This window comes from Molossus molossus, unplaced genomic scaffold (assembly GCF_014108415.1).
Source record: "Molossus molossus isolate mMolMol1 unplaced genomic scaffold, mMolMol1.p scaffold_m16_p_3, whole genome shotgun sequence".
Lineage (NCBI taxonomy): Eukaryota > Metazoa > Chordata > Mammalia > Chiroptera > Molossidae > Molossus > Molossus molossus.
This window is the reverse complement of record NW_023425366.1, coordinates 4,933,759-4,948,021: the sequence shown is the minus strand read 5'-3', so window position 1 is coordinate 4,948,021 and position 14,263 is coordinate 4,933,759.

Sequence of the window (14,263 nt, the reverse complement as noted above, 5' to 3'; positions counted from 1 at the left end):
CTGAACTACAGCACTGAGATGGTAAGGAGTCAGGATGTGTCTCCCGCTCCGAATCTGAGTGACAGAGCCTGAGTGATGCATCCGTTTATGCGCTCCTGCGTTACCCCATTCAGACATTTACCTGGTGCTGCGTGGGCCGTGCGCTATCTGTGTGCTGGTCTTGCAGGGTGAGAAGAAGTCGTTGCCCTCACAAAGCACTTCGTTTTGTGGATTCAAATGACATACGCATAAGTGCACACTGTCATGAAGGCAGAGGTAGATGCTATAAAGAAAAACCAAGCAGATAAAGGGGAGAGAGGATCTGAGATAGAGTGATCAAGTAAAGCTTCTCCAGGAGGTGACTTCTAAGGGGATGGTGAGCACGCGCCAAAGTGGAAACGAGATGTCTGTGGACTGCGTCGGTGCTACACTGTAACTGTATATCGGGGTTTCGGTGTGTCTTTGATGCATCTAGAACTGTACGAAAAAGCGTAGATCAGTGTTAGTAGAGAAGTGTCTGTGTTCACTTACATGACTCATTGAAAACAAAAGAATCTGTGTAGAGTAATAAAAGCAGGGAAACACAGGGATACAGTAAGTGATCAAAGATACATGGGAAGGAAAGTGACTGGGAAGGTGTAAGGAAAGAAGAAAGACATAAATGTAAGAAATGGGTGACGAGATCAGGGTGGTGATGAAGAAAAAGAAAAAAAACACACCAAACAATAGAAATGTCTCGGGCACTGAAGCTGGTCTTCAAAGGGGCAGGTATAAAACGCTGTGCCCCATACATCAGAAAGATCAAGGAAGATAAGGGCAGAGAAAATGCCTTTGAACTTGGCTGAATTGAGATCATTGGATACCATAAAAAGGCAAAGATGGAAGCCAGATTTAGGAGAGGATTTAGGGGGAAATATTTTAAATATAGTCCATCTAACTCTTCACCATTGTCATTGGACATTTATTGAGTGCAATGATCCCATGGCGCTCTACCCTGATAACCAAAGTATTCACCGAGCCCAGTTACCAGTCTGTGGAGGGTGGATGGCCAGAGCCTGGTACTTGCATTAAGCCTTTTAGGTGGGCTCTGGGGGACAGAAGTACCTAAAATGTTTGCCATCCCTTTAGCTGTCTGGCTTTGCTGAATTCAGGGAGACTCAATAATCCGCAATCTAGCAGACAAACCAAGTAGATGTTAATATCCCAGAGGCTACAACTAAGTTGTCAAAAGAAAGTAAGTATGGAGAGGTAATTACCTAGTAATTATAAGAATCTAGGCAAAAATCTAAGAGAAAGAGGCCAATCGGCCTGTTGTGAACTGCTTGAGAGGTTAGCAATTTGTTGAGTTTTGTTGACGCTGGGCTAAAGTATGTGATTCACCAGAAGGCAATATTCCTTGGGCTGTATGTTACCATACTATTAACAAGTCAGCTAAAAAGACTTTGAAAAACAAGTAACATATTTGAAAACCACAGGATGTAGAAAAAAACCATCAGTCGGGCCTCAGCTATTCAGGTAGCAAGAAGCAAAGTCCTCATATGTTTTGTGTTACGACCCATCGTCCGCTGATGCTTTGCCCCGTCTGAAAACACTGTGGAATCAGAGGTAAATTATTTTGCATCCTGAGGTGAGCATAGCCAGGGAAAATCAGTGATAATATCTGCCATCATTTGCCTCTCCTGGAATGGATCCCTACCAAGAATTTATAGCTTCTCTTACTCTTACCTTGCTCTGTGCAAAAGGGTAGGGGTTATGCAACTAGGTGTGCCTGTGACTTGAGCCCTTGGAGGGGAAAACAAAGACCGAGGCTGGCAACACACTGTGTTCCTTATTATCTGTAGTCAAAAAGATCACTTATCCCCACCCAGTGCTTCGGAGCAGGCACGGGAAAATAACAAGCTCTTTGGTAAAGAGGTAGGCATCAGTAGAGCAGGAAAAGGCTTGTAGGATTTTGAGGGCCCATGTGGAGGTAAGAGAAGGGAAACAGTCATCTGTTGGGTAAAGGCACGAGGTCCAGAATGAAAACAATAGACTTCAGAGAGGATAGCTAAAATACTTAGTTTTAAAAATGATTAGTCATGGTGATGTTTTAATGCTGCCCCCCCCCCCCGAATGAGAGGGATCCCATCTTCTTCTCCCTGAGTTCTAATTTTGGGGGGATTGTGTTGAAGTGTATAAAGCAATACAATGAAGACACTTCCGTCACTGTAAAGTTTCAGTTATTAAATTTCTTGTAGAATCCATAATTGGCATATAAAAGGTTTTACAATCTAATATTCGTTATTTATTTTTCCTGAATGAAATACCATTTGTGTTCACCCCATGCACTTTCTAAAATGCATATAGTATACGAAATATATTAATAATGGAATGTAATTGGCCTCTTCTAACTAGATTAGTTTCATAGCACCTGACATTAGTTGTATTTTTTTCAAAGACACTGTCTTGATTTTTTGTCTTCATGGAAAAAAAAAAAAAAAATGCCACAGCAATCCAAACTACATTTGTTTTTAGAAAATTGGTTTTCTTCTAGAGAGAAAAAAAAAACAAAACATTTTTCTTCGAATTGCATGATGATAAATTTATTTTTATACTTGAGAGTTAATGAGAATCATTTTCTTCCCTACCTCCCACTATGTCAGACGGCAGCTTGCATCACTCACTGTTGCTTAGCAAGAGTATGTAAGCACCATATTCTGGAAAGTTGTAAAGTTAAATAAGGGCTTTGGTTTTATAAGGCATAATCTCAGAAAGAAACATGCCGGGGTAAATTGACAGTTAGGCACTCAAAAGGGTCCCCAAACCTCTTGGTATGGAACTAATTAGCTCAGTCAGAAGTGGAGGGGCAGCTAGCAGTGAATGAGAACTTTTGGGACACCCTCTCTTTAGTTTAGTGATGTCCTAACTGTCCCTAGAGGCCTTATCCTGAATGGATCAAAGTTCTGCTCTGACCTGCAGCTATTGGTCCATAGCACCTACTCTTGCATCAGTGGGTATGAATGAATAGATAGGCAGTAAGGGAGAGACAAGGCTCTGGAATCATTACTACAGTCGAACTTTGCTATTAGTAGAATCATCATATATTTGGAAAACCAGTCTGGATTAGGCACCAACCCTGCACCAAGAGGTCGCCGGTTCAATTCCTGGTCAGGACACATGCCCAGGTGGTGGGCTTGATTCCCCAGTGGGGGGCATGCAGGAGGCAGCCAGTAGATGTTCTCTCTCATCGATGTTTCTATCTCTCTCTCCCTCTCACTTCCTTGCTCTCTAAAATCAGTAAAGGGGGGAAAAAAAAAAGAACAATGGAATACTATGCAGCTGTAAAAAAGAAGGATCTCTTACCCTTTGAGATGACATGGAGGGACCTGGAGAATATTATGCTATGAAAAATTAAGCCAGTCAGAGAAAGACAAGTATTACATGATATCACTTTTATGTGGAATTTAATAAAAAAAATAATCCCTGGCTGGTTTGGCTTAGCAGTTAGAGCATTTGCCCTTGGACCAAAGGGTGGCAGGTTTGATTCTGATCAAGGGCATATACCTTCCTTGCAGTTAGTCCCCAGCCCTGGTTGGGGTTGTATGAGAGGCAACCAATCAATGTGTCTCTCTCACATCACTGCTTCTCTCTCTCTCTCTTCCTCCCACTCTATCTGAAGATAAAGGGGAAAATATCCTCAGGTAAGGCTTAAACAATAAATTAATAAACAAAATAAACTCATGAACAAAACAGATCCAGAGACACGGAAGCCGGGAACAGACTGATGAACCTCAGTGGGAAGGTGGGTGGAGAAGAGATTAACCAAATAACTTACATGCACATATGCACAACCATAGACATAGACGGTAGTGAGCCGAGGGCCTGGGATGGGGAAGCAGGTGGGAGGGGTCAGTGGGGAGAAATGGGGAAACATCTGTAATCTTTTTTTTTTATCCTCACTCGAGGACATTTCTGCACTTATCTTCAGACAGAGCGGGAAGGAGAGAGGGAGGAAGAGAGAGAGAGAAACATCGATGTGAGAGAGACACATTGAGTGGTTGCCACCCACATGACCCCAACCAGGACCAGGGACAAACTGCAACTGAGGTACGTGCCCTTAGCGGGAACCGAACCCAGGACTCTCTGGACCGCAGGCCGAAGCTCTAACCGCTGAGCCAAGCCGGCCAGGACACATCTGTAACACTTTCAACAGTAAAGATTCCTATTCACAAAGCAGTTTTTATTGTTTACAAGAGATGAGAGAAAAACCTAGAAACTTTTGAGTGTTGCATTTTGACATCGTGAATAATTTTTCCTTGAAAAACAAAGCCTCCAGATGAGACTGTTCTCGGCACAACAAGGTGTTGACGGTTATTGCACCCCAGCTGTCCGGGTTACTTTCCGCTTCTGAAACCACTGTGTTGTTTCGGTTTTATCTTTCTCTGTCCCCCTCCGCCCTCTCTGGGGCTCATCTGACGGTTCGCATTCACCCCACCAGTCCCAGCTCCTCTTCCTCTTTTCCGTTCAGATGCCTGCCCGTCCAGAAGCCGAGGTCACGTGCCCCAGCTCTGTGCTGTCACAACCGCCTGCATTTGCCTGCCTGCGTGTGTGTCCCCCACTTGTCTGCGGCCCCTCACAGTCTCTGTTGTCCTCAGCTTTGCATCCCCAGCTCCAGCACAGGGCCGAGTAGGTCCTCATCTATGTATTTTCTGTGTGCAAATGAAAGTATGAGTCAGTATCAGACCTGCCCAAGTCCGGTGAGAACCGCCCTGCTCTATTAAGGGCTAAGGATCAGGGCAGGAGCAGAAAGAGGGCTGTTTTGAATGATGACTTATTTAGAATGAAGAGAGAGAGAGAGAGAGCGAGTAAGAGAGAGAGAGAGCGAGAGAGAGAGAGAGAGAGAGAATGCTATAATTCAGTGGTTCCAGGCTTGGAGTCAGGCAGCGCTGGGCAGGAGTACTTGCTGTCTGATCTTGGGCACGTTACTTGGCTTCCCTGAACCACAGTCCCTAATGCTGAAGAAAGGCTTGTTGGACTGGTTTGATGTGTGCCTACTGTGTAATAAACCTGCCTGTGGGGTCGTTATTATGAAGAAGAGTGTGAGGAAAGTATCCTTCTCTGGAATGAATAGCCCTGGTTCTTTGCATCTTGTTCTTCATTCTCTGTCGAGGTGGACGCGGAGTCTTTGTTTGTCTTGGTTCCAGGCGGGTGGAGGATGCTTCATGGTTTACACTAGTTTTTCTTTCTGTAGTTACTGTTTCCTTCCTGAGGACGCTGGTGCAGGTCTATGCTCATGGTTTCCTTGAACTGAGTAGAATATGCAACATTAAAGGGATTTGAGCAGGTAATTAAAAGACAGTTTTTAAAAATCATACCACCCTAGCAAAACCCAGTTGTTTTGCCTGCTACTTGCCAGAGCACAGATTTTTACATGGTGATGATTCTCGTGTGTGTATAATATGCTTTCTTTTTACTTAATATCCCATAATAAGCAGCATCCACGTGCACTGCCAAGATCAAAAACATCTCTGGAAAGTGGCCTTGGTACATCGGTTGCCCCGGAAGCGTTTCTCATTGGTTGAAGCCTAAATAAAACACCCCACGACCACCGCTGTTTATGCTTTATGATCTCATCGCATTTCTTATGGCGTAGATTGTTCATCTTCGAATTAGGGCAAAATAGTCACAAAGTTGATGGAACACCCCCAGAGGAGCTTCGGGTGCAATGAAGTCTGAGGCTGATTGTCCCTGGCAGAGGCTGGTTGTGTGCGGGGACAGGGGCTTGGCTGGAAAGGCCAGCGACTTCGCCCTCAGACCGACCACTGCCGCCCTCGGTGGGCTGGCTCACGTTGGCTCAGCCACTGGTAGAGCCGGGAAACAAGCCTGCGTGGAGGATGAGGGCCCAGGCTTTCTCTCTTCACTGAAATGTCAAACTACGTGACTCTGCTGGCGGCGGACGACCCCCTGCGCGGTGGGATAAGCCCCGGGCCCGCCACACGCACTGCAGTGAAAATGCCCTGAGAGGCTTCCCGGCTGCTGTCACCAACGACGGTAATAGCTCTGGGTCATTTGTCCTTTTCCTTGCTGTGCACATTCTCTCCATGGGGTGCGCTTCCCACCTACCCCCAGGCTCACATCTGGAACGCGATGACCCGCTCCGTCCTGATGCAGAGATGCTGGATATCCCTGCCAAGTCACGGTGACCTCTGGTTCTCTTAGTAACTCAGGACTGTGCTGATGCTACTCGGCGACTTCTGGTGAATGGTACCGGAAAGAAAGCTCAAGTCCTCGTGTGGGAGGGATGCCCACGCTTTCCTTGCGGACTTGATCATGATTTTTACCCCTGTCTCCTTCTAATAGAGAAAAGAAGCATTTTGAAAAATGCGTAATGTCCATGGCCCACCTTTGCTGATTGCGGGACGGCCTCTGTGTAAGGAGACACTTTCTGTCTCTTTTCTTTGGGAAACAGTTTTTCTTCCAAGGATTTACAAGAATACTAATGATAGGTTTGGTTTTTTAATTCTAACTGTAAAAAATACTTAGATAGTTAAAGAGACTGACAAAATAATTTCAGGGATAGATAAAACAGACTTCTCTGCAGCCTAGGCTTATAAACGCAGAGTGCTTGCAGGAAAATTTTAGCAATAAAAATCCTATTTTAGTGCTGCTCCCATCACAGGACTACACTTTTAACGGTGTCTTCATGGCTTGTATTCTCTGTGTGTACGCAAAAAGTAGCTGTGTTCTTAAACGTGTAAACATCTGAACATATCTTTTAGGAAACCATCAATGAGCTTAAGTTGTAAGAAAATTTTGTATTACCTTAAAAAGGTAGACTCTTCAAGCCTAGCTTTCTGTGAATAAAGGACGAATAAAAGTATCTCCATAAATTAGTATGTGGAAGATTCCCCAGCGAGCAAGAGATTTCCAGCCTTTGTGGAGGTAGAGAACCACAATATTTGCCAGAAAAAATATATGTGTACTCATTAATATGGGTATCTGAGTCAAACTGTCAAAATATTTATCAGGTTATTTCTAAATTACAAATAGACAAATTTATGGCTTTCTTCAATTCAGGCCCAGGAAGGTGCTAGCAAAACACTTTGTTTTGAGGACTAAATATCATGCATAGAAACATACAAATTATAAATTGCTTATACTGGTGAATAGTTTGTTTCTCAAAAAAATATAGATGTTATCAACATTTTTCTATAAATATCTATGGCTATAATTCATGAACAGAAAGATACTGTATCTGCCGTGTTGAGTCTCTCTTGGCACCTCTGACTACAGTCTTATTACTTAAACTTTATACCAGTTTGAAGGCAGAAGGGTTTGGGTCGCCTCAGAGTTTAACCATGAACTTGGACTACTCCAAAAAAGTCCTTCTGAACCTTCTGAATGGATGAAACAGATGAACTCTAGAAAAAACATTTTTTTTCTGACTTAGACACCCTAAGAGGTGGACATTTACCCATTTGTTTAAGATAAAACCAATCAAATTAGGGAGGAACGGCATGTCCCAGCCCCCCCCCCCCCCCCCCCCCCCCCCCGTGACCACTGCCTTCTGGCAGGTCTGAGCCTTTAGGAGGATGGCTTTCGTCGGGAACAAGCTAACAATCAGGAGGGCTGTTGGAGGGGCGAATTAATGGCAGGTGTGGTGTGCTGACCCCTCCTGGGCTGCACCCCTTGGGGCGGGATTGGGCACAGCGGGCGACTCCCATCTGGATGGCGGGCAGTGTAGGCGAGGTTGCCAGAGCAGCTGGGCGCGTGGGTTGGGATTCCACGCGGGTCTGCAGCATTTTGAATACGACAGTCTCTCACACATGATGCTTTGAAATACCTGACATAGTGAAGTATGTAAACGGGACGCATGTGATTGAGCAGAACCTGGGAAGGGTGAACCATCAGGCGGTACGTTCACCGCGCTCCTTGAGGACCCTGTGATGAGAAATTCACAGGGACACCTGGTTCAGGAGCGCCCCCAGCCGACCCGCCGGCGTGTCACCGAGCCTTTCACTGCCCAGCCAGGGCCCTCAGAGGCGGGGTCCCGACAGCTCCCGTGGTCATAGGAATACAGGGAAAGAAGCTGCAGATCCGAGAGGTTCGGTGTTGGAAGGTAGTGAGATGTGAACCCGGCCTGTCTGCCAGCAGAGCCCAAAGCGGGCTGGGCTTGTCTGGTCCTCCGACCGCCCGCCTCCTCTGCCCGGCCCCCTCCCCGGCATCTGTGGGGCTACCCTCCCAGACGAGAGTTCTAGGACCTGGAGAAGAACCAGGCCGTGGGGCTGGAATCCTGTGGGACCCAGCTGAGTGCGCTGGGGCGTCCCCCAACCTCTCCGGCCTCACTCTTCTCCACGACCGCGAGGGACCCCATCCTGGAGACTGAGCGAGAGAACCGGTGAGCTGCTGCGCTCAGCCGCACCCCACGAACTTCGTGGGGATAAGCCTCCCAGGAGAAACGGGAAGGTTATTTTTTTCTGTCCTTCAGGGATCTGAACTGGGGGTCTTGATAGAAACACACCGCCTTTCTTCGGGGGCCTCATGAAACTGAAGCACATTGATACATAAAGTCCTGTTTATTTACGATTTTATAAAACTTGGCCTCAGGATATTCAGCACTTTGGGGACACAGTTATCATATGTAAAATGGCACTTTGGGGACACAGTTATCATATGTAAAATGGTACCTTGGAACATGCTTTTTTCGTTCAACCCATTTCTTTAGTCTGTAAAAATGGTGAGCATGACATTTTGACCGAGAATGTGGTTAAGGTTTTACAGCCGAGTTCACGGATTCTTGGGAAATTCAGATAATCGTTTATCTGGAGCCCACGCCCACTGGTGAGCACCGAGGGGTGTTGCGAGGCGCCCTCGCCTTCCGAAGAGCCGGGGTCGGTGCCCCGTTGCTGTGGCGACCTTTGCGAACTCTCAGCGGTGGCCAGATCTGTGCGGCACACACTGCGGGGTTTGAAAGGCCCTTGGACCAGAGCAGCACCGGTCGAGTAGGGGCTGGAGCCTGGGCGTGAAGAAGCAGGAGCCGGTGCAGGGGGAGGAGGGGTCTCCGTGGGGGAGCGGATAGGCTCATGGGTGGGTGATTTTCAACTTGGTTACAGAGTAGGTCCAATTCCGATGAAGATAAGGGGAAGACATTTCAGGAGAGAGAAGGAAGGAATGAAATGAACCAAGAGAGGGAGCGAGGCAGGGCTGTGTGCAGGAGCAATGAGGAGCCCCCCAAGGACGACAGAACCTCACCTGGAGCTACAGCGGAGTCAGCCAAGGAGCTTGTTAATGTGCATCGTTCCAGGCCCCACCCAGCCTCCCCAAAGTCTGTTTGGTCCCTCCAGGATGAGGCCCAGGAAATGACTTATTTACGATGGATCCCATTTAATTCAGAGGGAGCCGCTGAGAAATGCAGACAAGGCTGGGAGGCCGCAGCAAGGGCTGGAGAGGAGACAGGTGGTTCTCAGCCTGGGCTGTCCGGGCCTTAGGGTCCCGTGGGGGTCGCTCTTCCTTATCCCTCCCTCCCTGTCTCTCTTCCTTCTCCTCCTCCTCCTTCTCCTCTTCCTCCTTCTTCCTTTTCCTCCTGCCCCTCTCCCTCCACCTCCTCCTCTTTCCCCTTCCCCTCCCCCCCTCCTCCCCTTCCTCCTCCTATTCTCTTCTCTTCTCTTCTGAGCCCCAGGCAGTTACATTAGAATTGTTGAGGGTGGGCCATGGTGTGAGTGTATTACTTTGTACTACAGGAAATATTACGTACCAACCACGGGCAGGACAGTACACTGGGCACCTGGGTACCCATCCCCCAGCCCCGGCAACGGGAATCCGGCCAGACCTTTCGCTCCTATTCCGACGACCCTCTGCATTATGTTGAAGCAAATCTTAGACGTTAGAGAGTTTCATAACATTTCAGTACGTATTTCTAACTAAGTACGTAAAAGTGCCAGTACCATAACACTTAAAAAAACAATTTTTAATGTCACGAATAGCCAGCCGTGGTCCAGTTTTCTACTATTTCACAAATGTGGGGGTGTGTGTATGACTTCTTATCGATGGTCCCCATCAAGTTCTTGACAGGGCCACACAGTGCAGCTGGTTGATCCGGCTCTTAATCAGTATGTCCCCTCTCCTTTTCCCCCCGCTCCCTTCCCCCCTCCCTCTCTCTCTCTTTTGTTTTGTTCAAGAAACTAGATGGTCCAAGCAGTTTCCCTCGCTCTGCATGCTGCTCCTTGCATTCCTGTGGCAATTTCTAGTCATCTATTGATAGTTGGATCTAGAGGTTTGATAAGATTTAGGTTCAAGTTTTTTTGGGGGGGTTTTGAGACTATTTTCTAGGTCGTGGTGTGTCCTCCATCAGAAGCATATAATATGTTTGTTTCTTATTGAGATTTAGCGACCACTGATGAGTAATGTCTGGAGCCATTAATTTAATAGGAATTGCCAAATGATATTCTGTCTTTTCTTCATTTAATTGCTGGAACACTTCTACAAAGAGACGTTTTCTCTCATCTACTAGCTGCTTAACAAGTTCAGCGAAGGAAGGCTGGATCCAGGGTTCTTTTTCTTATTTACCAGTTTTCAAAATAATGGCTTTGTTCATCAGCATCGTGTAATGGGATCCAATTATAGAATTCATTTCTGACTTTGGTATTATTAAGAATTTAACGATGTTTGGGATATTCCAGTCCATTGCAATGTTACTGTTATTAAGTCTCCGTTGTCCTGGTGGTCAGCTCTTCAGTTTGGCTTCTGACATCTTTTGACTGGCATGACCCAGTAGTATACAAAACATTATTTACTTTCTGCTATGACAAGATGTATCAGGATCATCGTGTACATTTCCTGCCCCAAACCTGCAACCATTTATTTTTCCAAGGAGCTCTGATATCTTTGAGTGGGGAACTATATTAAGATCACAATCGGGAGGCTAGCCGTTCTCATTGCTATTAGGCAATGTTTCCGAACCTTTCCACAGAAAAAACGATGGAAGGTTTTATTTTCTGAGATCACAAATTCATACTGATACCCTCAATTCCAATCCAGCGCTACAGAGTTCTGTTTTATATTAGTCTCCTTTTCCCAGGTTCCCCCCAAATACCTGTGCTCAGTGACACCAGGAATGTTTGAAAGATAATATTTTGTAATGAATCGTTTGCTTTGTCCTAGGATGCACACATAAAAATTCCACATGGCCCTGGCCGGTTTGGCTCAGCGGTTGGAGCGTTGACCTGCAGACCAAAGAGTGTCGGGTTCGATTCCGGTCAAGGGCACGTATCTCAGTTGCAGTTCATGCCTGGCCCTGGTCACGGTCATGCAGGAGACAACCAGTCGATGTGTCCCTCTCACGTCGATGTTTCTCTCTCTCTCCCCCTTCCACTCTATCAGAAGATAGATGGAAAAATGTCCTCGGGTGAGGATTCAAAAAAAAATTTCAGATGAACATTACTAGCACCTTTCCCGATACAATTATGACTGAGTTCATTTAGTCGTTGCCTCTTGTTCTCAGTGTGTAATGCCGCCAGGGATGTACAGTCCATTTGCTCTGTTTTATTTTCATTTGTTTATTTGTTTGTTTATTGTTAATTTTCACCTGAGGCTATTTTTCCCATTGATTTTTTTTTTTTTTTTAGAGAGAGTGGAAGAGAGAGGGTAGGGGAGACAGGAGAGAGACCGACAGACAGACAGACAGACAGAGAGAAACACCAGTGTGAGAGACACATTCATTAGTTGTCTCCCACAGCGGCCAGGATCGAACCTGCAGCACAGGTGCATGCCCTTGACCCGCAGTAGGGGGGTGGCCCTTCGGAGCTCAGGCCGACGCCCTGTCCACGGAGCCGCACCAGCGGGGCCGTTTGCTCTGTGGACTGTGACTTTGACAGTCCATCTTTTCGATCACACCAGGAACTGGGTACAAATGAAGGCGCCTTTGTTTTATTTTATTTTCATTTTTAGATATTAATTTACACATTTCAGTTTTTTAATCAGTATATAGAATGCTTTCATGGTTCCAAAGTGAACGTCACCGTGAAATTTAGCCTCCTGTCCCCTGGGCCTAGCTGCTGCGTCTGTCTGTGAGTGCCCATTCGGACAACGCTCGGCTGGTCATTCTATTGGTGGTGGTGCGCACAATTGTAAGGCTCCCCCAGTGGTCTCGGGGTGGGGGCAGACTGACAGCCTTCACGTGGAAAACAATAAGCTAGAATATTAGTCTCGTGTTTATTGTGTTTTGTTTTGTTTTTTCCCAATCCTCACCTGAGGATATTATTCCATCTATTTTCAAACAGAGAGAGAGAGAGAGAGTGCGAGAAACATCGATGTGAGAGAGACACATCAACTGGTTGCCTCCTGCATGACCCTAACCCGGGCCAGGGATCGAACCGCAACCAAGATGCATGCCCTTGACCGGAATCGAACCTGAGACTCTTCAGTCTGTGGGCTGATGCTCCCAACCACTGAGCCAAAGCGACCAGGGCCTACAGCATTTTCCAGACTCTTTCTTATGTCTAGATTAGCGGCTGGCACCCAGTGTATGTTTGGTAAATCTGTGTTGAATGAATAAATGGATGAATGAATGAAATACGTAGGAGAAGTTTTCGATCAGAATAGTGAAAGAATCACAGCGGTGCTTTTTGGAAAAGTTAATTTGACAACAGTGGTTGAGGTGGTTTGGAGGGAAAGACCGAGAGCAGAAAGACTGGGAGGGAAAGACACTGTGCAGACTTACTTGGTTAATAGGATGATAGCCATTTTCAACGAAGAAACAAAAGGCTCGTGAGTGTGCGCGCACGCGTGTGTGTGAGTGTGTGTGTGTGAATTCTGTGCACTGGCAGGCTCTGTCTGGGCTGCCCCACTAGTCAGTGTGGGGTTCACTCATGTGCCCACAGCCAGCTGGCAGGTGGCTGATCACGGACATCAGTGGCTTCTGGGTCCTCTCCTGTCTCCTCGAGGTCTTCCGTCGTCACAGGCCAGCTCGGTTCTTTCCCATCCCTGGGGTCTCAGGGTACCAAGTACAGCAGAAGGCAAGCCCCGAGGTGCGGTGTTTCTCCAGCCCCTGTGTCAGGTCTGCTAAGGTCCAGTGGCCAACGGGAGCCACACTGAGCGCCCGGGAGAGACAGACTCCAGCTGCTGTGAGAAGGGCAGGAGGTCAGCATCTTGAACGTCCCGCCGTGGCGGATGTGTCTGAAACACACATGCGAGTAAAGTCATTTACTCCTTGTGGCCCTTAGTTCTCGTTCCCTGGATGGTCGTTTCTTCCACGGTGTCCTTTTCTGAGACCTGCCGGGTCGCGTGGTCCATTTTGAGTCTAATCCTCTGCGGACCCTCCCTTCACCAATATTTTACTTAAGATGATTTCTTCAGTACCTTGGTGAGGGCCTTTGAATTACCCACTATTTTCTATTTTTACATTATTCTCTAAATTCTTTGTGAATGCTTTTTTTGAGTTCTCAACGAATTTGTGTTATTTTCTTACTGTGATGCTCAATGAATTGAGAATAGTGCTGAACCCAGGTGCTTTCTAAGGGTTGTTAATTGAATTTTAGTTTGATGGAGAGAGCCCTTCTGAACCTGAGTATTTTCCAAACTCTCTTTAATCTGCTTCCGTTGGGTCTGTCTAGTCACGGTGTGCCATGCATAAACACCACGGTTAAAGAAATCGGGGTAAATTCAGTACAATGCCCATTTTCCAGCATTTTAACAATTGGATTGAATTGGTGAAAAAGAAAATATTTTGTGTTTTTCAAATTATTTTGCATGACCAATAAGACCACTTAGAAGGAAGATGCATACAGCGTCCTGCTGGGGCGTGGATGTGGCCAGGGGGGCCCAGAGAGTAAAACAAAATGAAGCAGGCAGCAGAGCTGTGACAATCCGGGACGTGTTGGGAGACCTTCCGTTTCCTTTCGGGCCAGGCCCGTCGGTGTTGGTGTGTGGCTCAGAGAACAGGGGAAGGAAGGAGAGAGAGCAGTGGTCAGTGCCGGGACGTCAGGTTCATGCCCGTCTTCTGGCTCTGGGTTGGTTTCCCACAACTGGGGAAGAGTCCTTTGGACTTCTCGGAGGAGGAAGCACCAGGGAAGCCCTTTGGAGTGAAGCCAAGCAGGCTGCGGCTAGGGCAGAGACGGGGATGGGACAGGGATCGCTCGGGGTCTGGGAAGAGAGAGCATTCTAGGTGAAACGGAACTGGCAAAAGCCTCTTCCGAACCAGCCGTACTGCGGTTGAAGAGGTTTGCACCCAACTATGGGTGAACTAAATCCAAATGAGCACTGCCCGCAAGATCTGGCTCTAATGAGATTCCTTGTGAAATGCTCAACC